Source organism: Dermacentor variabilis, chromosome 10, assembly GCF_050947875.1.
Source record: "Dermacentor variabilis isolate Ectoservices chromosome 10, ASM5094787v1, whole genome shotgun sequence".
Taxonomy (NCBI): domain Eukaryota; kingdom Metazoa; phylum Arthropoda; class Arachnida; order Ixodida; family Ixodidae; genus Dermacentor; species Dermacentor variabilis.
This window is the reverse complement of record NC_134577.1, coordinates 48,056,063-48,079,004: the sequence shown is the minus strand read 5'-3', so window position 1 is coordinate 48,079,004 and position 22,942 is coordinate 48,056,063. Positions and strand designations below refer to the sequence as shown.

At 48.2% G+C, this 22,942-nt stretch overlaps 1 protein-coding gene across 1 annotated transcript in view; it reads right to left on the bottom strand.

The window, feature by feature from the left end:
- The window catches only part of LOC142560482 (uncharacterized), a 99,155-nt gene extending 78,776 nt beyond the window's left edge, over positions 1–20,379 (bottom strand). Inside the window, exons 1-2 of the mRNA XM_075672636.1 lie at positions 20,320–20,379; positions 4,112–4,156 (exon numbers count right to left, since the gene is read on the bottom strand). The gene's annotated coding sequence lies outside the window, so the exon portion shown is untranslated. The remainder of the gene's footprint in view (positions 1–4,111; positions 4,157–20,319) is intronic.
- Between the last annotated feature and the right edge of the window lie 2,563 nt (positions 20,380–22,942).

The following is a 22,942-nucleotide window of genomic DNA, read 5'->3' as shown; positions in this document are numbered from 1 at the left end:
ACTTCCTCCTCTCTCATTCCTTCACTTCACTTCATGCATACCATCCTTATTTCCTTTCCAGTTCTTCGTTTCTGTATTCACTTTCCCTTTCTTCCCGCTTTCTCCATTTATTCCCTCTTTGTTTACAAAGTCCGCACCTTCCCTCTTCCTTCGTTTCCTTCCCCTTCCTTCGTCCCACTGTTTCTTTTCTCCTTCCTAATTCATTCTCCGTCAATAATCTTTCCTGCTTCTTCATTTCCTTCTATGTATCGCGATAGCGATCATACGAACGCTAGTGGCGCATTCGTGCCATCGGCCCCCCACCACTTTCGTGCTGTCCCGCTCGAAGGCGTATTCGCCGTTCGCGTTTGGATGGTTAGACGGTCTCAAAAGACGCGCAGTGCCTCTGGCTGCGAAACCGACGAAGCGACGTGGACGCACCACCGTCAACGTTACGCTCAGTCACCTCGGTGGCACCGCCAGGCCAGCGCTGTGCGCACGCACTATATACAGACACATTATACAGCGTACCTGCCGAGTTGCCGTGTGTATGCACTGCTGAGAGCGGAACGGACAGAAAACTTAACGTAATATGATGCATCACTAGGTGCTGACTGAGGCCGACGGTTCCCCGTCGGCCCCATCTTGCGCGCCATCAAGGTGCGGCGCCTGCAGCGCCACTGGCGGCGCTCCTCGTCACGCGAACATTGTGGGACGCCTGGTAGCAGCCGGGGCGCTGTTCCTTCTGCACAGCGGGAGCTGCCATGTCTCACGCACATATGATTAGAACACCGTCCCAGGGGTACCAGCGCAACTCTAAACCTTGCCACCGCTGTCAATGCTTTGCCCTTCGTGTGAGACTGATAAATCTTTAAAGGTGTTAGCGTTATAGAGTCTCAAAGTTAAAAGTGTGTGTGTATGCGTGTGTACGTGTGTGCGTGCGTGTGTGCGTGCGTGTGTGCGTGTAAGGCGGTGCAACTGACCACCGCCAACTGTCAATACGTCGTGTAACTGAAGGTGGTCTCCTCCGTTCCACCATCAGTTGCACTTCACTCTTCGAAGGGTCAGCACGTGTGTAGAGTGAGCATCTACGCAACACTTGGCAATGTGATGAACGGGGTTTAAATTGTGGATCCGGGACTTCAAAAAGGTACGACGTAATGCTAACGCATTTCTTTCGTATTCACCACTAAATCGCCCCAGAACTTTTTCGTCTTACCTCCTTCTTTCCCCTTCTCGTTCCTACTTCCTTCATTCTTCTTTCTTTCTTTCTTTCTTTCTTTCTTTCTTTCTTTCTTTCTTTCTTTCTTTCGAGTATAGTTTTACAACAAATTACAAGAAAAATATACTCCCCGTCACGCATAGGAAAGTGGGAGTCTGGGTGCATTAGTCTGAGCATACTCTCCAGATGGTGGCTCTATCGGCTGCACGGTTATTCCGAACACGTAAACCCCAACCCGGACTTTTCGTTGGAAGTTTTACTCCGCACTCCTAAATCGTCGTTTTCGGACGCCGAACCGCACATTGCCGATGTCGGAAATACAGTCCCCTTCCAACACGGTTTGCAGCGGGGAGAGGGAAATCGCTCCACTCGGCTGCGAAAAACTGCCGCGTTTGTTTAGGAAGAGAACTAAGAAAATGAAATAAAAAAAAACTGTACAACACATATTTCAAGTACCAAGCCGCAGTGTCTCGGTTTGTGTTGCCCGCTAACCATCTTGTCGACGAGCCGTGGTTGCCCATCTTTCGCGTAAACTCAAGCACTCCGTGCCACATTTTCTCAGGCAGGCCAAACTGAAACCCGCCTCGATCGGTCACTCGCGCGGCAATTTCGCGTGTATTCGCGGGCTTCTTTCCCGCTCGGAGAAACGCTTTTATGTGGCGAGTATTGAGCAGCAGAAAGTTGCATCAGGAATTTTTCATGTTGCTCTACAATTTTCTCGTTGACAGTTTTCCCCCCCATGCAATTATAATATTTGATAAGTTTCATAAGGCGGAATGCAAACAATAATCTGCGTATCTCCAAGCGACGGTAAACTACATTCCCTTGGTTCTGTCCAGCTACGCGGCATTTAATCTTTTTTTTAAAATCTTGGCGCACGATAGTTGGAACACCCTGTGCATATTATACTCAAGTTCCCGTAAGTTCTCCAACGTGCATGACGTTGATGCGATTCAAGCTCCAATGCCGTGTTTCGCTAGACGTTACGAAGGTAAACGGTCATGTTTAGGAACTCGCCAAGGTGCAATTCCCGCATGACATATTCGCGCAGCGCTGCTCGTATCAGGTGTCATCGTCTATTCCGCGTATGTTTTCAAACGTTGCCAACCCGCAAACACTTTGCACACCGACAGGCACGGTACAGTCACCGCGTTAAAACAATTCGCCAGCGTAGCCCCACCGAGAAAGGTCCCTAAGGAAGAAAGTCTAGAGACTTTAGGCACGCAAAAAGGAAGAATCAAAAGGGAAATAAGGAAACTACCCACGGCCTTGCAAAATAGGTCGGCAGCAAATTCAATCTACGGGTCCTAGGCTTTCCAGTCCAGTAATTTCACGGGAGCGACAGCGTGATCGCAGTTGCGTTTCTCACGCGCAATTCTTCAAGCAGACTTCCCTTCCTCTTCGATAGAAGCTTTACTATCACTCTAATAAGCAACAGCATAAGACATGCAACATCGCCTATTTTCAAAGAACTGGCGACAATCTTAAGGCGACAGGGACAGAACCATAATGCGTCGCCTGCAAAACATTACAAAGTCCACTCACCTCCCCACTTCCTTCCACCCAGACCAGTGATTCTGTTATAGTAATGATTGACTCATTGACTGACTGACTGACTGACTGAGTCATTCATCCATTCATTCTCATCCTAGAAGTGCAAGAGCAGCTAAGGCATCACATAGGTAACATAAGCCTGTCGCTTCTAGTGCTCCCTGCGAACAAGGATGCATGGCAGACAAAAAAAAAAAAATGGTTAGCAAAAGAAAAATAAATAAAAAGAAAGGCTGGGGTAAATTGAAAGTTAAGCAAGCGCACAAACGGCGAATACGAATCGAGAACGCAGGAAAAGCGACCGAAACGAACGTTGTGTCGTCCTGTCGTCCACAATGTTGCTTTTAATGGAACTGTTCTGCCTCATGCGACTCGGCTCGGGTAACTCGAGTACTCGTGCTGCGTAAGAGAGTTTTTGGTGACTACGACTTTCATCACCATCACAGTTTGGTCGGTCACCCAAGTCATGAACAAAAAAGAAAGAAAGAATATGTTCGAACAACTAAGAAGGCACAGCTGGCTTTACTGAGTGGAAGTTCGCTAAAGGGAACGTCAGTTGCCGATGTCCGACAAAAACAGAAACGTCTGCACACATTCTTGATACGAAACTATCGCTATCCGTGGAAGCACTCGCGCATCGTGCTGCCATCTAGCGCCGACGACGGCGACTACGAAGCGGGCTACATTTACAGCGCGGGAAAAAAAATGCGACCGCGAAATCACCCGATATGGTGGCTGTCAGCTTTCCACAGCTCGGCGTCACAAGAAAGGCTTACGAAGCGCAGCAAATCAGTACGGGATCGAATTGATGTTACACCCGGCCCGCTGATCGCAAAAAAAAAAAAAAAAAAAAAATATAGAGAGAAGCAAATGACTCGCACAATCTGTTTCGATTCCTCGAACTTTTCGGGCTGCCACGATTCTTGTTTAAAGTTTTACCTTTTTCCTCGAGCGTAATAAACTTGAACGAATAACGGGAAACCTAAGACGTTACTTGCTGGAACATAAATTCACTGGAAGTTCCAGTGAGTTTACGCTGCTCCGGTCTAAGGGTTGCGTTGACTACCTGGAATTCATTAACGTGCCCCCAATGCACGGTACACGAGCGGCTTTTTGTTTTTCTTTTCTTCTTTCTGGTTTTTTTTTTTATTCCGCCCGCATATAAGTGCAGCCGGGTTGGCCGACCGGGATCGAACCGGCGACCTCGATCTCGGCAGCACAACGCCATGGCCACTAAGTCATTGCGAAAGGTTCTCTAAGTTCTGCAACCTGTAGGCGCGGTCTTCCAAAACTAAACACCTTTACTGAAAAGCGAATAATTTGCCAATCAGTGACACTGATAAACAAATGGGCGCTCACCGTCAGTCTCGCGACGGCCACTTGGCGAGCAGCAGCTTCGCAGTTCTGCGAGAGAGAAGGAAAGCAATGTGGATGTAAGTTCATTCAAGTTACAGTTACATTTGTAAGTTAATTCCCCCTAATTTCCGCAGGAAACTAGTGGGATTAAATACACATGTACAGTCGAGTGCAAAAAGCTAAACCCCACAGCATGAGCGAAAAAAGAAATTACTTCTAGCACAGCCGTGCAGCGTGAAATTGTAATAACGCATAACGCTGGTCAAACGCTGGTGCATGTAGGCAGTTCATTTCAGCCTTTATGCGTGGGCTGCGAAAGAAAGTTTAGCGGCACCTCTGGTCCTTAAGCTCTTGCACTCGACTGTGCATGCTATGCACTTAGCATACTTCGAAAGCTACATATACCTGTACAAATTATGGCCGTCAAATGGCGATGCTCATATTCCCATATCAAAGTCAAAGAGTTTATTCAGACAACGTATGGGTACAGTTGCCTAGGGCGCAGATCAAAAGGCAAGTGGATGCCTGACAAGGAGTCTGTGCCCTTCTTGCTCCCATTCGAGAGCACAAGAGATTCAGCGCATAAAATAAACACTAAACGAGATAGAAATACAGAGTGGTTGGCAACATTGAAACGGGAGTTATTTCATATTGAACATTTATGTACAATTGGAAGAAATGCTGTAAGAAACAACAGAAAAAAAAAACTAAACAAAAGGAGTGGTCATGCCTGCAGTGACAATATACAAGCCTTAAGCACTGTAGCACGCTGAAATGATGTCCTACCAATTTTTTTTATACAAGAATGCAATTTGTTGTTAGTATATTATTTTACATATGTCTCATGTGATATGTTTTTTGCGCTGCTGTTGCATTATAAACAGGAGCAAGCCTTGGCAAAGCCTAAGCGGGGCCCCTCACCAGGCTCCATTTCAAATTTCGTCTGTACACGCCGACAGATACTCTCTCCCTCTGTCTCCATTAGCGTTCCCAAGCGTTGTTCCCTCCGTTCGCTTCTTTCATATCGGAGCCGAGCGACGTGCCAACACCACCTAGATAGCACAAGGCCTTTTCACTCCAATACATGACGTCACGTTACCAGGCCCGACTGCCATAGAATCTAATGGGCACGCTCCCGAATAGGCAACAGTGATTTTGACGTCATCACTTTCATCACGCCAGCCTTGTCAATGGAAATTTGGGGCCAGGTAGTGTGACGTCATGGATCGGAGTAAGCAGGCCTTGTGCTTTCTAGGTGGTGTTTTGGACGTGCCGCGGCGTCGAGCTACGCCGCCTCCTTTTTTTCTTTCTCTGCCTTTCCTTGCTGCGCGGCGTATTTAGAGCAGCAGCGTTGCCCCTTTCGCATTGGAAGATTAGTCACGGTGTGATCGGCATGACTTGCACTGCAAAGAGGCACTTGTGCACGTGACTGCGTGACTCTCCGGCTTGGAGCCGAGCTTCCTCGAGAGGGAGGACGCGCGCCGTTTGGTTGGGAATTCAGCGGTTTTTCGCGGGTGCACAGCTCCGTAATAATTTGCAGACCCATACGCTAGTGCTTAGTAACTTGCTTAGTAACTCAGGGGACCAACTGCAATGCATGCTCACTGACCTGAAGAGGCAAAGCCGAAGGGTGGGTCTAAAAATTAATCTGCACACGACTAAAGCAATGTTTAACAGTCTCGGAAGAGAACAGCGCTTTACGATAGGTAGCGAGGCACTGGAAGTGGTAAGGGAATACATCTACCTAGGAAAGGTAGTGACCGCGGATCCGGATCATGAGACTGAAATAATCAGAAGAATAAGAATGGGCTGGGGTGCGTTTGGCAGACATTCCCAGATCATGAACAGCAGGTTGCCATTATCCCTCAAGAGAAAAGTATATAACAGCTGTGTCTTACCAGCACTCACGTATACGTGGCAGAAACCTGGAGGCTTACGAAAAGGCATATTTGAAACAGAACAGCGCGGTATTCACGGGGACAAGAAGGGAGAAACGACACGGACGAGCGCTGCAAATCACCCTAGCAAAGCGCAAGAGTGCTTAGCTAGGGTGATCTGACAGGAACCCGCCTACAAGTTCAGCAAGGCTCGGTCGAAGACCACCGCGTGTTTGTAGCTCGAGCGTTTTCCTAGAAGGCTGGACGAGAGATAGTGAGAAACTTTATTGATTCTATCAAGGGGTTTAGCGGTGAGCTGTCTTGCGCTTGCTGCCTGGCTCTTCAGCACGGGTGTGCCCCTATTCCAGGGCTCCACTGAGCCTGGCCACTTCGCACGCGTGCTGCACCATTGCCCTTTGGGCGGTGAGCTCGCTGCTGGTGAGCAGGCCCTCCCATTGCTCCGCACTCGGGTTTTTATGTTTATGGAATGTGTAGTTATACTTAAATTCCCATGTTATGTGGTAAAGAGTTGGACGAACACTTTTCGTGGCAAACGCTCTAGGCTTTAGGTGAGATGTTTCCCAACGCAACGAAACCGGTCAATTTGTAACGCTGTCGAACTAAACACGTCAACTATCACACACTAACAAGCACCATGGCATTAGATAGTTTTGGCTTCTCCGTGTACGTCATCCGTGTGCGGTTACCGGAGACTTGCCAGGTAGTAGTACTCGTAGCGACATCCTGCGACACTTTGACGAACCACAACGCATCGTAAATGTTTCTCAATTACACGTCTTTTCCGGTCAAAACAGAATAAAAAATTTAGTTAAATTATGGGGTTTAACGTGCCAAAACCACTTTCTGATTATGAGGCACGCCGTAGTGGAGGACTCCGGAAATTTCGACCACCTAGGGTTCTTTAACGTGCACCTAAATCTAAGTACACGGGTGTTTTCGCATTTCGCCCCCATCGAAATGCGGCCGCTGTGGCCGGGATTCGATCCCGCGACCTTGTGCTCAGCAGCCCAACACCATAGAAAACATAATGAAGGGGCCCCTGAAACGGTTCGGACAAATTTTGTAGTCGCATAGGGTACAGCTTAAGTAGAACATTCGCACCACAATTTAAGTGAAGCGTTACGTATTAATGGAGCTACAAGCGATTACAAGTTACCCTTCTCCCTAGCCATGCTTTTCCTCCTCAACTCGTTCGCCGAGCGATCGGCGCTAAGCTACGATGCGACGTCACATCGTCCACTTCCGGTTGTTTTGGAGCCCGCCCCCGCCCGCGTGAAACCTCTCCGCTCGCCGCTTGGCCGTCGACCCCAAGCGAGAGCTATCGAAGCAGCGTGAGTTGCGAGCATTCTGTCGCAGCGCCGAGGTGTCTGGTATTCCGGTAACCACACACTGGCTGAACGATTCGACAGAACGGCGGAGGCATAAACTCAAGCTGATGAAGGATAATAGAGACTTTTAGCAAGCGCGGGCGGTGGCGCCAGCTGGTGGCGCAAAGTTCAACCACACAAACACAGAGCTAATTGCTATATTCTGCTTAGCTGCTGGCTAAATTTTCGACAGTGGCGTAATCGTGTTCACATTTACGCCGCTGCCATAAATTTGCACGAGTGGCGAAGCAGGATATGGTGAGTTACAGCAGTTTTAGCTATGCGTTTGTCTGGTTGAGCTCCACAACACCAGGCGGCTTCACCGCTCCGGCCGCTCACGTTTACGCCCCGACCATCCGGTAATCCGCCCAAACCGCTCCCGTTTACCGGAATAGCGTACAAGCTAAAAGTCTCATTAATAATAATATTTGGGGTTTTACGTGCCAAAGCCACTTTCTGATTATGAGGCACGCCGTAGTGGAGGACTCCGGAAATTTTGACCACCTGGGGTTCTTTAACGTGCACCTAAATCTAAGCACACGGGTGTTTTCGCATTTCGCCCCCATCGAAATGCGGCCGCCGTGGCGGGGATTCGATCCCGCGACCTGGTGCTCAGCAGCCCAACACCATAGCCACTGAGCAACCACGGCGGGTAAGCTGATGAAGGAACCTTAGCGTAGACGTACGTGAGCTGCTTGATCACTCTCCATGGTCCAGCCACCCGTGGCGAAGAGCTTAACCAGCCAAAGAAAGAGCTAATATTGCTCTAACCAAGTGTAAAACATTTAAAACATTCACAAAAACGACATGTTAACGATTACACTATCCTGCGAAACATTTACGCCAGCAGCAAAAAAAGAATACATTTTGTTACTGCTACTGTGTCTAGTTGCGCTATATGCCACCAGGTGGCTGCACCGTGCAGACCATTCACATTTGCGTTTCGGTGCATCCATGAAACGACACGCAAGGGGATACGGCCAGGTCCTGTCACCTTGCGCTTGCGTTTACCTTAATACCGGACTCGCGAACCGCTATTGCGTTAGTAATCTTCCGGTGTAAAGTGACGGCCGCAATGCGCAAATCCTGGTGCCGATCGGATAGCGGCAGTCCGATGCGCTGCAGCCAGTCCGCTCGTCTAATGGGTTGCAGAGGGACACGATGTCGCAGCTTGACATATTGCCAGTCGCTACGTTTGCAGTGCACAACGCAACAAAGTCGAATCATAGCGCTCGCGAAAAGACAGACCGACACTGACGGCGGAGCTCTCGTCAAAGACGGAGCACGTTGTAACACAAGCAGACGACACCTTGCTGTGTGCCGGAAGTGCTTAAGTTTACTGAAAAATTGTTCTTGTGCATTCCCTTTACGTTACTTTCTTTTTATAAAAACAAATGAACTAACATTCCAACTATTACGAACATAATTTATTTACCATAAAGTTGGAAAAACTATCGATCACGCGCCCTAGTCAGCCAATCGGATAGCTCGCCCCACTGACGTCATATGGGTGATTGCATCATATGGGTGCCGCTTGAGATTCCGCCGCGCAGTGTGCTGCAATCGGCAGCGACGTGCGTTTTTAAAACCTTATAATAAATTACACGCTTTACGTGGAGCCCTTAGATGTGTCAAATAATGATCAGAAGGACCTACTCTAACGACTCAGCATGTTTGTAGAAAATCGTCAAAATTGTTTCAGGGTCCCTTTAAGACCTACATGTTAACGATCATGTGGCAGCGGACGCTAAAAACATCCGCAGCTAAGTAGACTGCGTCTATTCACTGCAATAGCTGTGTCTGGTTAAAACTTTGCGCCGCAATATGGCACCATGGATCAACGCTGTTGCTCAAATTTACGCCTCCGCAGCGACCCGACTTTCAGTTGAGGATTTGTGGATCTCTGGGAAGATGGGAAACGATACAGTAGACACAATGGAAACACAAAACGCTTGATGTTGAGCGCACTGCGCTTTATGCCTCGTATCGTCGCGTGGGTCTGCCTTGCGACACGGAGGGAGCCCTTCTGTTTCCCGCAGCGCACGCCTCTATCGTCAAAAGAGTGCTTGCTGCCCTCCTTGACTTTTGCTGCGAAACGCAGCTGAGAGCGCGGCTATAAGCCCCGCATCGCTCCTTCTTCAACCTTGTCCTCTTTTTTTTTTGCCGCTTTCTTTCCTTCTCTTCCTGATCCTTTTCTTCCCACTCCCCTTACCCTGTGCAGTGCTGTTGAGGTGTCCTCCTTTGAGAGACAGTTACGGCACTGCACTTCTCTCTTCCTTTCTTCTAAAAATCACCACACAACACAAAACGCAATATATTGCATCTCCATACGAGAATGTCAGCTAGCGAAACCACGCTGAGGAATCGAGATAGTTCAGTTTAGCACGTAAACGTACCTTAGTCAATCGCGGGTGCGGTTCCGCGAATAGAGGCGCATTCGAGCAATTAGGATACACCCAAGTGGCGGTCCCATAGACTGCGCTGACGAGCGGGCTGTCATAAAGGCGGTCAGTGCGCGCGCGACGCCGTCTCCAAGCCGCAGAAAAGGAAGCAAGTCCGTCTTGCGCCCGAGTATCCACGCCGTTACGTGGCGCTAGCATCGGAACACTCGCGCATTCTCGCGTCGCACCGCATAGCTACCACGCCGATTCCCTGCGCCGCGTATGTGCTATGCGAGGAGGCCAGGTTCAGGGAGAAGCTCAGAGCCGTGCGGGGAAAACATCAGTAAACAAGTGAGATCGGAGCGTCAACACAGGCTGCACGCGTACGGACAAGCTAAAACTATATAAAAGAACACAGCGCGTCCCGTTCAGTGCACTCAATACCTGTTGCTTGCGAGATTCAATCAATCCCACGAGGGCAGGGCGACGTCGCGAACGCTGTCTGCCAGGTGGTGCCATGCCCCACCTGCCGTCAAGAGTCTCTGGGCCCTGGCGTCACCGGACCACGCCGAGGGCACCGCCTTCCTGCGACGGATTGATTCACGGTTCATTCTGTGATTGGCCCCACCGCGTATCGAGGTTGCGAGGCCAATGAGAGACACTGCGCGGTGGAGTACGCCGGAGTAACCGGATAAACATTAGCTTAAACGGGCCACTGCGACACTCTTCGAGTGTGGAACGCAAACCTGCCTAGATGCTTAGTTGGTGAAAGGTCAAGAGTTCAGCGGCGAATGCCCTTCTACTGGAACGCGCATATGCAGGAAACAGCGGACTTCCTCGTCTTATTCTACCTGTCATGTCTTATAGAAGCCGTCTTTTCGTCGACTTTTTGTTCCCATTTATCCCCTTCCGCCCAGAAGTGTGACGCACTGTCAGTAAACGTGCCATTCACGCAATTTTAGTCCAAGGTGCCACAGAAGCAAAGATCGTGAATGATCCTTTGGTGCATTTTTCCAGAGCCCTTGCAATTGCAGAGTAATTAAACTTCGATTGAGTCTACAACCAGTCATGCTGCGTTTTAGCAAATAAAGTTTTGTATCACCGACTCAAGCAACGCGTACAAGTTATTTAGCGCAAGCATTACACGAGAGTAAAAAAACTAAAGCTAATCGTTCAATATTGCTGACGAAATACGGCGTGTCGAACATCGATCCCATCAACACACGGTAACGCTCCTGGTAAAGTGGCGTGCAGCAATACACGATTATCTACCTTCATCGCATCAAACACTTACTCTACTGCCCATAACATTACAAAACTGAAATCTTGTCTTCTTTTTTTTCTTCTGCCAACCTCCTTCTAAGGCCTTTCTTCTACATCCCATTCCCAGCAGAGTAGCGCGTAGGCGAAAATACGCTTGCAAACGACTCTGCTTTTTTCAATAAAGTGCGCGCTCTCTCTCTCTCTAAGATATTGTTCCGTGCAGCAATACTCTGCACTCAGAAATGAACCTGAAGTCATACTGGGTAGGCGGAGAGTTCAGTTAGCCCGCAACTCAACACACGTGAAGAAACAAATCGCACTCCGCACACCGCGAGTGAACGAATCGCAGTTGAATAATGCTGCCACATCTCGTAGTTTTATTTCGCACGCTCGCGAACGCTCTGTTTTTCTTCTTTGTACAACATTGCAACGCCTGTGCTAGGACGTACTTCTTGCTTGCAGAATGTTATAAATTATTTAATTACTAAATTAATTCTTCTTTCTGTCACACACACACACACACACACACACACACACACAAGCGAATGTGGAAAGAAAAATGCACCGTCCGGCATTGATTTTTCATGCCCGTGTTTATTATCGTGTGGTTGCGGGGTTATAGCATGTTGGGGCGGGGGAGTGGTCTCTCCTTGCTGTCCTCTCCTCCCTCGCCGCCTGTCGCCGCCGAACCGCCTCCCACGGCTAGGATTTCGTCGAATCTTGCTGCCTGCCCCTCTCATCAGACACACCGCTGCCACGGGGCTAGTGTAAGCGCATTTCGGCCTCAGGTTATCGGAAGATCGATCCAGCTCTTGGAACGCACACTGTTGCCACTGTGACGGCAGAGCGCAAATGGAGCCCAACACACATTTCTCAACGAAAGGTCATGGCCGGGAGAAAACGCGATACTTTCCAGGCGTTGATAAACGGACGCGAGAATTCGCTTCATATCGGCTACAGTTGCGGGCACGAAAACGCACGCAGGTGACCGTGCAGCACGGGTTGTCGCGCGTGGCTAGCGTTACAGTGAAAAATACATTTATGCGCGAATACCTCCCAAGGGAGAGAGAGAAAAACATTTATTTGGACCGTCGAGGTCGTTGCCCTTGAGGTCGAGTGGGTGGTTTCCTCATTCCTGGACTCTACTGGCCATGGCTGCTCGACGTACTTGCTGGACGAGAGCTTCTTGTCCCGCCAGGGTATCGCCGGTCAGCTGTACCTCCCACCGCTCAAATGACGTGCTAGGCGTCTTTAAGTGTTGTGGTTTGCCCCCGCGCCACCACGAGATGTGAAAGAGTGTAGGGCGTGTGTCGCCGCCCCAGGGGCAGATGCCACGATATGTTTGTGGATACATTTTGCTGTAGGTGTATCTGTGTAGGTGTAGGCGTAGTAGGTGTATATGTGTGTAGGTGTAGGTGTATCTGTGTGTAGGGAGAGTACTGACGCTGCGGAGTCGAGCTGCTCGGGGAATGGAGTGCGGGCGTCAACACTTTCGTCGCTGCGCTCAAGCGTGGCACTGTACCGATAGCTCGCGCGTGACGTCGCAGACGCATCTTCTCACCATGAGTGTTCGCAAATATGACGCCTATGAAGACGTCACTTTATCATGTTCAATTTCCCGGGTAACCTGCTTCCACGAAGGACGTAGAGCTTAGGAGAGGCCCCTGCACTATACCGACTGCCTTGGTGCCGCGTGAGACGCGCCAACGGTCGCAGGTGCTCATCACGCCGGTTCGCCAACATGGCGCCCAGGATGACGTCAATGCAAGGAAAGCAACATTACAGCAGCGCGGGCTTCGAAGTGCCTGGATGAAAACGATATATATATATATATATATATATATATATATATATATATATATATATATATATATATATATAGAGAGAGAGAGAGAGAGAGAGAGAGAGACGACAAGGGAAAGGGAGGGAGGTCACCAAGAACAACAAGAGGTAGTCATGGTTGGCTACCCCGCACGGTGAGGGGAGAGAAGGGGGATGAAAGGCTGAAAGACGCATTTAATTAAATTGAGGAGTTTGACTTCCTGAAACTGCACAATGGGCTGTGACTCGCGACGGACGCCACATTGGAGGGCTCTGGATTAATTTGACCTCCCGAGACTTTTTTTAGTGCGCGCAAACAAAAAGCACGGTGCACGAGCGTTTGCGCGATCCGTCCCTATACCAGAATGCGGCCGCCGCGATCGAACGCCGCGGCCTCGTGCACAGCTACGCAGTGCCAACAGTCATCGCGGCGAGTAGGGAGCGGAAAGAGAGATGAGCGCAAACGCTGAACCGCGTACACAACAATGACCTATGCGGTTCACACGTCCACACGGCTGTCGCTGCTCGCAGGCCTCCTCCTACCGCTTCATGCTGCAGCGTGAAGCGCATCCTTGCGGATACGTGCCGCGTCACTACGCTGGGTGTTGCGGAAAGTCGGCGACGGCGTTATGGTGTGGCACCTCTATGGTGCACGCGAGATCAAGACAGACGGAAAGCGGGAAAGACGTATACGGCATTTCGCTGGCGCTACATATAGCTTGACGTTTAACCATCTTTCCCACCAAGACCAGTGTATGCGCCACGATGCTGTTCGTTGTTCACGCTGTCCTAAAAGAAAACCTTGTTGCGTTACGACAGCGCACACTCTAAATTGATTAAGAGAGGCATAGCAACAACGTGCATTAAAGGGACACTAAAGGTTACCAGAAACTCAAGTTAAAGTGGTAGAGCAATGTTCTAGAACGTCTAAGGCGTCAATATAATCGCGAACAGAGCTTTAGTAACCGAGAAATTGAAGTAAATGCATGACACGATTTGAGACCCCCCAGCGACATTCCGGTACTAGCCCGATGACGAAAGGACTCCTCATAATTTGTGTTACTAATACTCAACTACTCGTATTAAAAATATCATTTCATTCGATTATAAGACGGAAAAAAATGCTACTTGTCTACGTCTATTCGATTCTAAGAAAAAATAACATTTTGACGTTACCCTTCAGTAATATGGGTGTTCGAAAGGTTTCGTTTTCGCTCGACTCTGCGCGCTCGACTCTGCGCCGCGCACGCTTTGGAGTTTCAGTAGTTTCGTTATCGCGTCGTGCTGTGAGGGTTCTGCTGGCTCGCGAAACTTTCATTTGAAACAAGCAGCGAGAATGCCACGTCCATGTGATGTCGTGGGAAGCCCTCGTTGCTTTCCCGCTCCGGAGAGCCGGTGTCGAGGCCGCCGTCGTAGTACGCAACGACGCCGGCAGTGCGAGCCCTCAGCAGCAGGTCGCGCTCGTCGGTGCTAAAATCGCTGACGTTGAGCCCACCATCGCGAGCCAATCTGTCGGTGTCAGGGTCCATTGCGACGAGCGTCGAAGTTAGCGCCATAGAATGAAGTACCAGCTTATGGGCGTCTTGCGGAGTTTGAGGTATAGTAGCGGCGCCTGGTGGCGGTGCCGGAAACGACATCTGGGTCGTGCAAGCTTGGGTCGTATGGAACCCTGGCTGTGGCGAAGCACGTTTCTAGGCCGAGTTTTGCGTCGATTCGCACATTTTTATGCCCTGTTGCGAGTGCGAAAAGGCTCGTCGCTTCTCATAGACCACGCCGACCACGCTGCGAGCTCGCCGCAGCCTATAGTTTAACGAAAACGGACTCTCCGTGTGCCGTGGGACGTAATGTGGGACGTAATTCGTTTCTCCTTCCGCTAGCCACCATACTCCCGCTTTCGCTCTGCTGTCGGCTCTGTCTTGGCTCTGTTTCTGGCCGCGCGTTCGCGTTTTGCGCAGAAAAGCCGTAGCGCCGTCTGCGGACGCCGTTCTACTCACCGATGGCGCAACGTCACTATAAGACCATGATGTCAGTACTCCTCGTACGGAGGGCGGGCGATTTGAACTGCGCTAGAGGTACGCGGACGCTTCAGAACGCATTTTCTCTTAAAATAAGTCTCTCCTTGGCACGAAACAAGCGTTTCGAGGTTTCTGTGATGGTATTTCAACAGTCCACGTTGACTTAATAGTAACCTTTAGTGTCCCTGCAGCACTTAGTAAGTCATGTGAGCATGAGGGCGACCGAAGTTTTTAAATCAGATATCGCGACTACAGAACGCAGGCTTTCCCAGTTCTGTGATCATTTCAGTATGCGAAGCCATTTTGCAGAAAGAGAAAAGAAGTTCCGGTGCTTCCGAAAAAGAAAACAAAGACAAAAGACAAGTGCGCGTGGTGCCATACCTACACAAGTTGTCACACAATCTGAAGAAAGTTTCCAATAGACATAATATTAACATGGTTTTCAGCGCCCCGTGTAAGTTGTCATCGATATGTAATCGCATGAACAAGCGCGAAAGGCACCTGTGCACCACAAATCATAAAACTCGTTTCACTGAGTGCAGGCGCAACGTCGTCTATCAAATACCGCTCAGCTGTGGAAAATCTTATATAGGTCAAACAGGACAGTGCTTCAATGAAAGAGCTCGTCAGCACAGCACTAACCTAAAGAATGGCTATGGGAGTCATTTAGCTGGACACTGTAACAAGTGTCAATGCACCCCTATATTTGAAAAGACAAAATTTCTAGGGAAAGGAAAGGGTAAGAAGGAAAGAGAAATAGTAGAGGCCTTTCATATAAGAAAGGAAGGAGATAAATGTGTAAGCACTCCCTCTCTTGCCTTGTCGGGAAAAGAAATCACATTTTTGGAAGAAAGATTAAAATGTTGATTTGCACATGTTTTAGAGACTGATGTGCGCATGCCTATGCTGAAAAAGGTATAAATGTGCGGTGAATTTCAAATAAACTTCCAGTTGGCAGTCAGCGCTTGTCTGTGGTATTTGTTTCCTTGTGTCCTCGTCTTTTTCGCGCTGTTTCACCTCAGTTCTACCCAGCTGATGCCGGAGAACAACGCCCCCCCCCCCCCCCGCCCCAATCCTCCCATCCCCCCCACAGCCTCTCGCGCGACGAAAAACGGCGTGTTTATTACTGGAACAAATGGAACAAACACGCAGGATGTGTGTTTGCAGCGGCAGCCGCGGGATCCCGTTTTCAGGCAAAGCGTAGTGCAGCGTCAGCGATGCTCGCTGCAATGTTTCTTCGCCGGATCACAACGCACGCGGCACAAAGGCCGCGTCGTAAGCTCGCAGTGATATTTCCGGCATGATAGGCAATCACAAACAGCTTGGGAATTCACTGTGACGAGGGGTTGACGCGCACAGCTGACGCGACTCGGCCCAGTTCGAAGCCCGGGCGGCCATCTACTTCGACGGCGGGGTCACCGGTCGTCCGGCTCATGACGTCGGCCCAGAGTGCGCGAGTGGATGCTCATGTGCATCCGCCTCGGAGGAGTAAACGCCCCCTTTTTTTCTAAAGTTGTATCCGATTGTAGCATGGACTGTAAAGAGTTTTAGTTTAGGGGGTCTGCGCGTGAGCAGTACCGTCGCCCCTAGTTCTTGCGTACGCAAGCGGCTTGCGTTTCCTTAACTAAAACACTCTACTCTCCGCCTTCGTTCGCGCGCACCGTCGGCTTCCCTCGCGTGCTTTCACCCGTACATATAGCATACGACGTGCGGTGACGGTGTGATCGCCCTTCGACTTTACGCAACATCACGGCGACGGCAACGGCAAAAATGCGCTTCGAGTGTCCATATAATTGCTATCGCAATAAAACAGCCCAGCACTATGCGATAACGAAACTACTGAAACGCGAAAGCGCGGGCGGCGCATAGTCGAGTAAAAACGAAACCGTTCGACCGTCCCCGTCGTTGTCAATGGTATTGTCAACGAGCTATTTCTTCTAAGCACTGAATATAAGCAGAGAAATAGCAATGTCTTCCATCCTACAGTGCGGTAAAATTACCTCTTTATTATGAGTCGGTTCATCATCATCATCAGCCTGGTTACGCCCACTGCAGGGCAAAGGCCTCTCCCATACTTCTCCAACAACCGCGGTCATGTACTAATTGTGGCCATGTCGTCCCTGCAAACTTTTTAATCTCATCCGCCCACCTAACTTTCTGCCGCCCCTTGCTACGCTTCCCTTCCCTTGGAATCCAGTCCGCAACCCTTAATGACCATCGGTTATCTTCCCTCCTCATTACACGTCCTGTCCATGCCCATTTCTTTTTCTTGATTTCAACTAAGATATCATTAACTCGCCTTTGTTCCCTCACCCAATCTGCTCTTTTCTTATCCCTTAACGTTAGTCATCATTCTCCTTTCCATAGCTCGTTGCGTCGTCCTCAATTTAAGCAGAACCTGTTTTGTAAGCCTCCAGGTTTCTGCCCCGTAGTTGAGTACTGGTAAGACACAGCTGTTATAAACTTTTCTCTTGAGGGATAATGGCAACCTGCTGCTCATGATCTGAGAATTCCTGCCAAACGCACCCCAGCCCATTCTTATTATTCTGGTTATTTCCGTCTCATGATCCGGATCCGCCGTCACTACCTGCCCTAAGTAGATGTATTCCCTTACCCCTTCCAGTGCCTCGCTACCTATCGTAAACTGCTGTTCTCTTCCGAGACTGTTAAACATTACTTTAGTTTTCTGCAGATTAATTTTCAGACCCACCATTCTGTTTTGCCTCTGCAGCTCAGTGAGCATGCATTGCAATTGGTCCCCTGAGCTACTAAGCAAGGCAATACCATCAGCGAATCGCAAGTTACTAGGGTATTTACCATTAACTTTTATCCCCAATTCTTCCCAAGCCAGGCCTCTGGATACCTCCTGTAAACACGCTGTGAAGAGCATTGGAGAGGTCGTATCTCTCTGTCTGACGCCTTTCCTTATTGAGATTTTGTTGCTGTCTTTATGGAGGACTACGGTGGCTGTGCAGCCGCTATAGATATCTTTCAGTATTTTTACATACGGCTCGTCTACAACTTGGTTCCGTAATGCCTCCATGACTGCTGAGGTTTCGACAGAATCAAACGCTTTCTCGCAATCAATGAAAGCTATATATAAAGGTTGGTTATATTTCGCACATTTCTCTATCACCTGATTGATAGTGTGAATATTGGTCTATTGTTGAGTAGCCTTTACGGAATCCTGCCTGGTACTTTACTTGACAGAAGTCTAAGGTGTTCCTGATTCTATTTGCGATTACCTTAGTAAATAGTTTGTAGGCAACTGACAGTAAGCAGATCGGTCTATAATTTTTCAAGTCTTTGGCGTCCCCTTTCTTATGGATTAGGATTATGTTAGCGTTCTTCCAAGATTCCGGTACGCTCGAGCTTATGAGGCATTGCGTATACAGCCGGGTAGTAATTACAGAATTATAATCAGCATCTAGCTCCTACGTCATGTCCGGATGGTGTGTCAAATCGCGTCCTGTATTTACCTCAATTTCTTGAGTTCTAAAGGTGTGTTCGCGATAGTAATAACGCCTTAGGCGTTCTGTAAAGCTGGAACCGCATGGTGCGTTTTCGCCCCATCGAAATGCGGCCGCCGTGGCCGGGATTCGATCCCGCGACCTCGTGCTTAGCAGCTGAACACCATAGCCACTAAGCAACCACGGCGGGTCAAAGCGTGCTATTGCGAAACGCGATAACAGTCAGACCGTATCAAGAGCGTTTCGTAGTACGTTTTCTTTCGCGAGCACAAAGCTTGTTTTTGTAGCAATTAAACTAATTAAAACACTTCACAAGAAAAATTGATATAACAGTTTTTTTTTTGTTTAAGACAACTAGACAAAAAAAAGCTCTTATTTAGTTTGCTAAAATAAGTAAGCGTAAGTTTTTGGCAACTTGTCACTTGCGCTTTGTAGATAACGTCTTGGCACCCGCGTGTGTTCAAATATCTGATCTACGCTCACCAATGAACGGGCCGGGCATGGCCCGTGCCCGCGGCTTCAAGACCGAATACGCGGCCCCAGGCCCGCCAAAGATCACTCTACCCGGCCCGGGCTTTCGGGCCAGCCAAGCGGTGCTTCACATTGAAACTTAATTGAGAACAAAGCCAACCTCAGCTTGTCGGTGTTGACGAAGACAGAGCAAGAAGTTCTTGCTGCTGTGCGGCCTGCCTTTCCAAGTAGCGGTAGCGGCTTTAATCCAAGTCGACATAGCGCGTCACCTGTTAGTAGACAAACGAACTCTACAGCCGAGCGAGGTGTTACACAGCATTGCCCGCAATAGCAGTAAGGGGTCGCGTTTCAAATGTATTTTCGCGACCGACTGGCGTTTCCATGCACCGAAAACATGAAAAAACATGTGAGCAAGCAACGCGGAGAGCAGAAGCAGGACCTGCGATCACGGACGCGTAAGTTCGCATTGGTGCGCATCAAAGGCTGAGTCTGCGGGCATTGGCATGGAATTTCTGGGCATGGCCTCAGAGATCGCCGCCATAACTCGGGGAAAAGTTTAGGTTGGTTATTACGAGCATCCAGGGCAAATATAAATCAGTATATGATGAACCCTGCTTACTTCGTTGCAGCAGTTTCTTTCTTTCTTTTTGCCGCTGCGAAGCAGGCAAACACCGTCACGAAATGATTCATTAAGTAAGGTCGACTCATGCGTGTGACCTCTCTGGTATATTTCAGCTTGAGTACATTGCACTTTGCAACATGCGAAATGAGCTGTAAGCGCCTTTTGGTAACAGCGTAGTGCCATTTCGTATATTCATGAGAGAATGTGCCGAAAACCAACATTTTTCTTGTGTTCTCGCCTGATGAGCATGGACTGCGTCGTAACCACGCTAGTCGACGAGCAGCGATGAATTGCAATAGCGACATATGGCACGTACACAATGACATAGCAATAAACTACATTTACTGTCACCCCGTCAGACAATACTCTCTTATAGAGTGAGATTATTTTGTGTCCGTCCGAGCCGCTATCAATGCAAGCATTGCAATAAATTCATATATACATTTCGCAACCAGCTGGACAATACTACCAATACGCGCGGTGTTTCGCTGCATATGTCGGTCTCTTGCTCACGTAGTGATTGGATTCAGTAATCACAATGGCAGTCTATTCATATTTTACGATCATTAACACAATACTTTAAGCAACTGCAAATGTCTATCATTTAACATCAAGTAAAGAAACGCGTAGTGACGTATCTTTCCGGACGCTCGCAACTGGTTTACGGTAAGACAACTAAACGCTGCCAATGTCAGGAGAAAGCCTTGGGTACAAATAATGCACTACACACAAACGGCACATACTTCGTGCTATCGCAGACTTTCTTTCAACTTACTTTCTTGCTCAAAAACGAAAATACTGCGTCGCACGTACTGCCACCGAGCATCACAGACAGCCATGTCTGCGACAAAGTTTCAGTTCGTCAATGCTCGCGTTTAAAATAATGCGTCGTTGTCAGCTTACCTCCCGCAAGAAGACCTTGAGCTTCACTTTTGCAGCATCTCTGTGCACTACAGCAAGCTTTCAGAAACCACACGCTCCCTCACAAAATACTTTCACAAACTCTTTCAGCCTGCCGTCTGCTAGGCAAATCGCCGCGTTTCAAGCCAACGCGCGCCATAACACGCATGCACACTAAAAAGAAAAGCTGTCAGAAAGACAAACTTAATTAAGTTTGACAAGTGTAAGTAATGCATTGCAACGCTTTTATACTTTCTGCAATACAATGTTCGAGAGGTGCACTTGCTTTTCGTCGTAGTTTAGATATAGGTGCCATTCTTTTTTGTTGCGATCAGTTGGAGACGGGACGTACCGAACGGCAACCATGTGCAACAGACGCGCGGGTCTTTTAAGCATGTGCGTAGAAGCAACTTCCATAACTATTGCGCACTTTTGTAGAGTGCGGCGGATAATTTACTACAAAATTATAGATATGACAGCTATATTACCGCTTTACTTGACCAAAAACAGGGCACGTAAACACCAATATAAGACTTCCACCTTGTTCACACCCTTGACCTCGCTTGCGGCATGAATTAACGAGGACTACTCTCACGTTGACTTCATATAATGTTGAGAGGCTCTTACAGTCAGTATTTGTCACATACAAGTAACACTTTGGATAGCGCATGTGACTATGGCCGAACGATAGCAACGGAGGGCTAAAACTTAAATGGGTATGTAGCGAATCATTTCTATATTCAGATAATATATTAACTTATTTTCATCCGCTCCAGTAAATGAAGCTTTCATGCCGCTAGAAAAACATAAACTCGCGAAGCGGTAAGTCGAATATTTTTGTCACTTCATTTCAAGAGAGACATACCATCGCCAACTGCAGACTAGCTTTGGGATGGAGACAAAAAACTATCTTGCTACTAAGTGCTTACCAGCAGTGCAAGCTACTCAACAAAACTGAGACCTTGGCGAGTTGCTGTGCTTATCTTAAAACTGCGTGAAAACTACGTAGACGAGCGAGAGAGGAACGACAAACACGTGTTTGTCGTTTCTCGCTCGTCTACGTCTTTCTCGTGCAGTTTTTTTTTTTCTTTGTTAAAATGCAAGCTACGTCACGCGCCTTTCTAACGTACCAGCCGAAACTACAGACAGAGCTTGTGGTGCTTCCCATGGGCCATGGCTGAAGTGTCACCTGCTGGAACTCTTGGCCACAACATCCGTTTTACTCTGCAAAAAATTTGTGCTGTTCATACCACTGGCTACAGAAGGGACAGCTTTAAGCTATAAAAATTCACGCCTCTAACTGGACATCCTCGATTGTGATTAAAAGCCATATTATCATTCACATGTATGCAATATTTCTTGTACTCACCAAATTTGACCAATAAGTTCGCCTACAACCAGTGGTCTCATGGGTGATACAGTAACTTAGCTGTAAGGCACCTCAGATGCTGCTACTTTCAACACATTATTTATCTGCCTTGATGGACAAGCCTTTATTGCACAAGCCTGGAACAATCTGTGTAGGCTGGATCCTGCAGTGACGACAACTGTTAAATTGCCAAAAAACGAAGTTTGTGCCAAAGGTCAGCTTTCTGGCCAGTAATAATTATATATCTTGCCCAAAAACTTCACACAGTAAGAGACACACGGCAGGTAACCTTGGCAAAAACACAATGCCAGCTACCAAAGATGTGGTATAAGTAATCACAATTTCTAAGTCAGTTTTGCCAAACAAACAATGAGCAGAGAAGCTAAAGGCCTGCCTTATAGTGTTTCACATTATAATTCACAGCACTAGAAAATGGATTGTCTTTCATGTTCACATTAAGAGCCAGAGGCTCATGAACATAGTCTGCTCGTGTTGCCGTGACTGAAAAAACATACAGGCAAGTTCGTGCTTGACCTATTCTTAATTTAGCAAGGAAAAAAGGCATAAGCAGGACATCCTAATTCACGCAATGGTTTTTTGATCACTCTTTTCACTGACCTTCCTGCACACATGGTCGCTCAAAGTGCCATGTTGCAGCAGGCAGTTTTCCCCATTGGCATGGGCGCTTTCAAAAATGATTAACCTCAATTCACATCCCTTTACAAGAGTTTGCATTGTGACTGATTGATACGAGTGGCATGATTTAGATCATGTCCACTTGAAAATGACTGTAGCAGTGGTACAGCTTCACTGAATCAAGGATGGCTGAAAGTGCTGGAATGAGGGGTATCTAGAAAATGCAACACCTTTACTGCATTTAAGAAGTCTTGCAATGAAAAGCTCAAAGGAATTTCAGAATTCCAGCATGTTTTTCATCCACATCTGCAAGCAGCTTCAGGCACCGTGAAGTGTGCACAGGGTCTGTGGCACCAGAGTCAGCAACTTGTAATGCGAACCATTATGTGAACGTACTAGATATTTCCCGACACTACGTACAGGCTTTACAATGCATTAGTGTCTGCATCACATAAATCAAAGTGCAGCACCCAGGCTTGTGACTCTTACGTTTACCCCTACTAAAGCTGCTGCATGTGGAAATTTTGTATGAAGTACAGCCTTTACAATCCAATATTGCCTGTAGTATTAAATTAGCCAGAGTGCAGTTACCATTCTTGTGACCTTCACCTCTACTCCTAA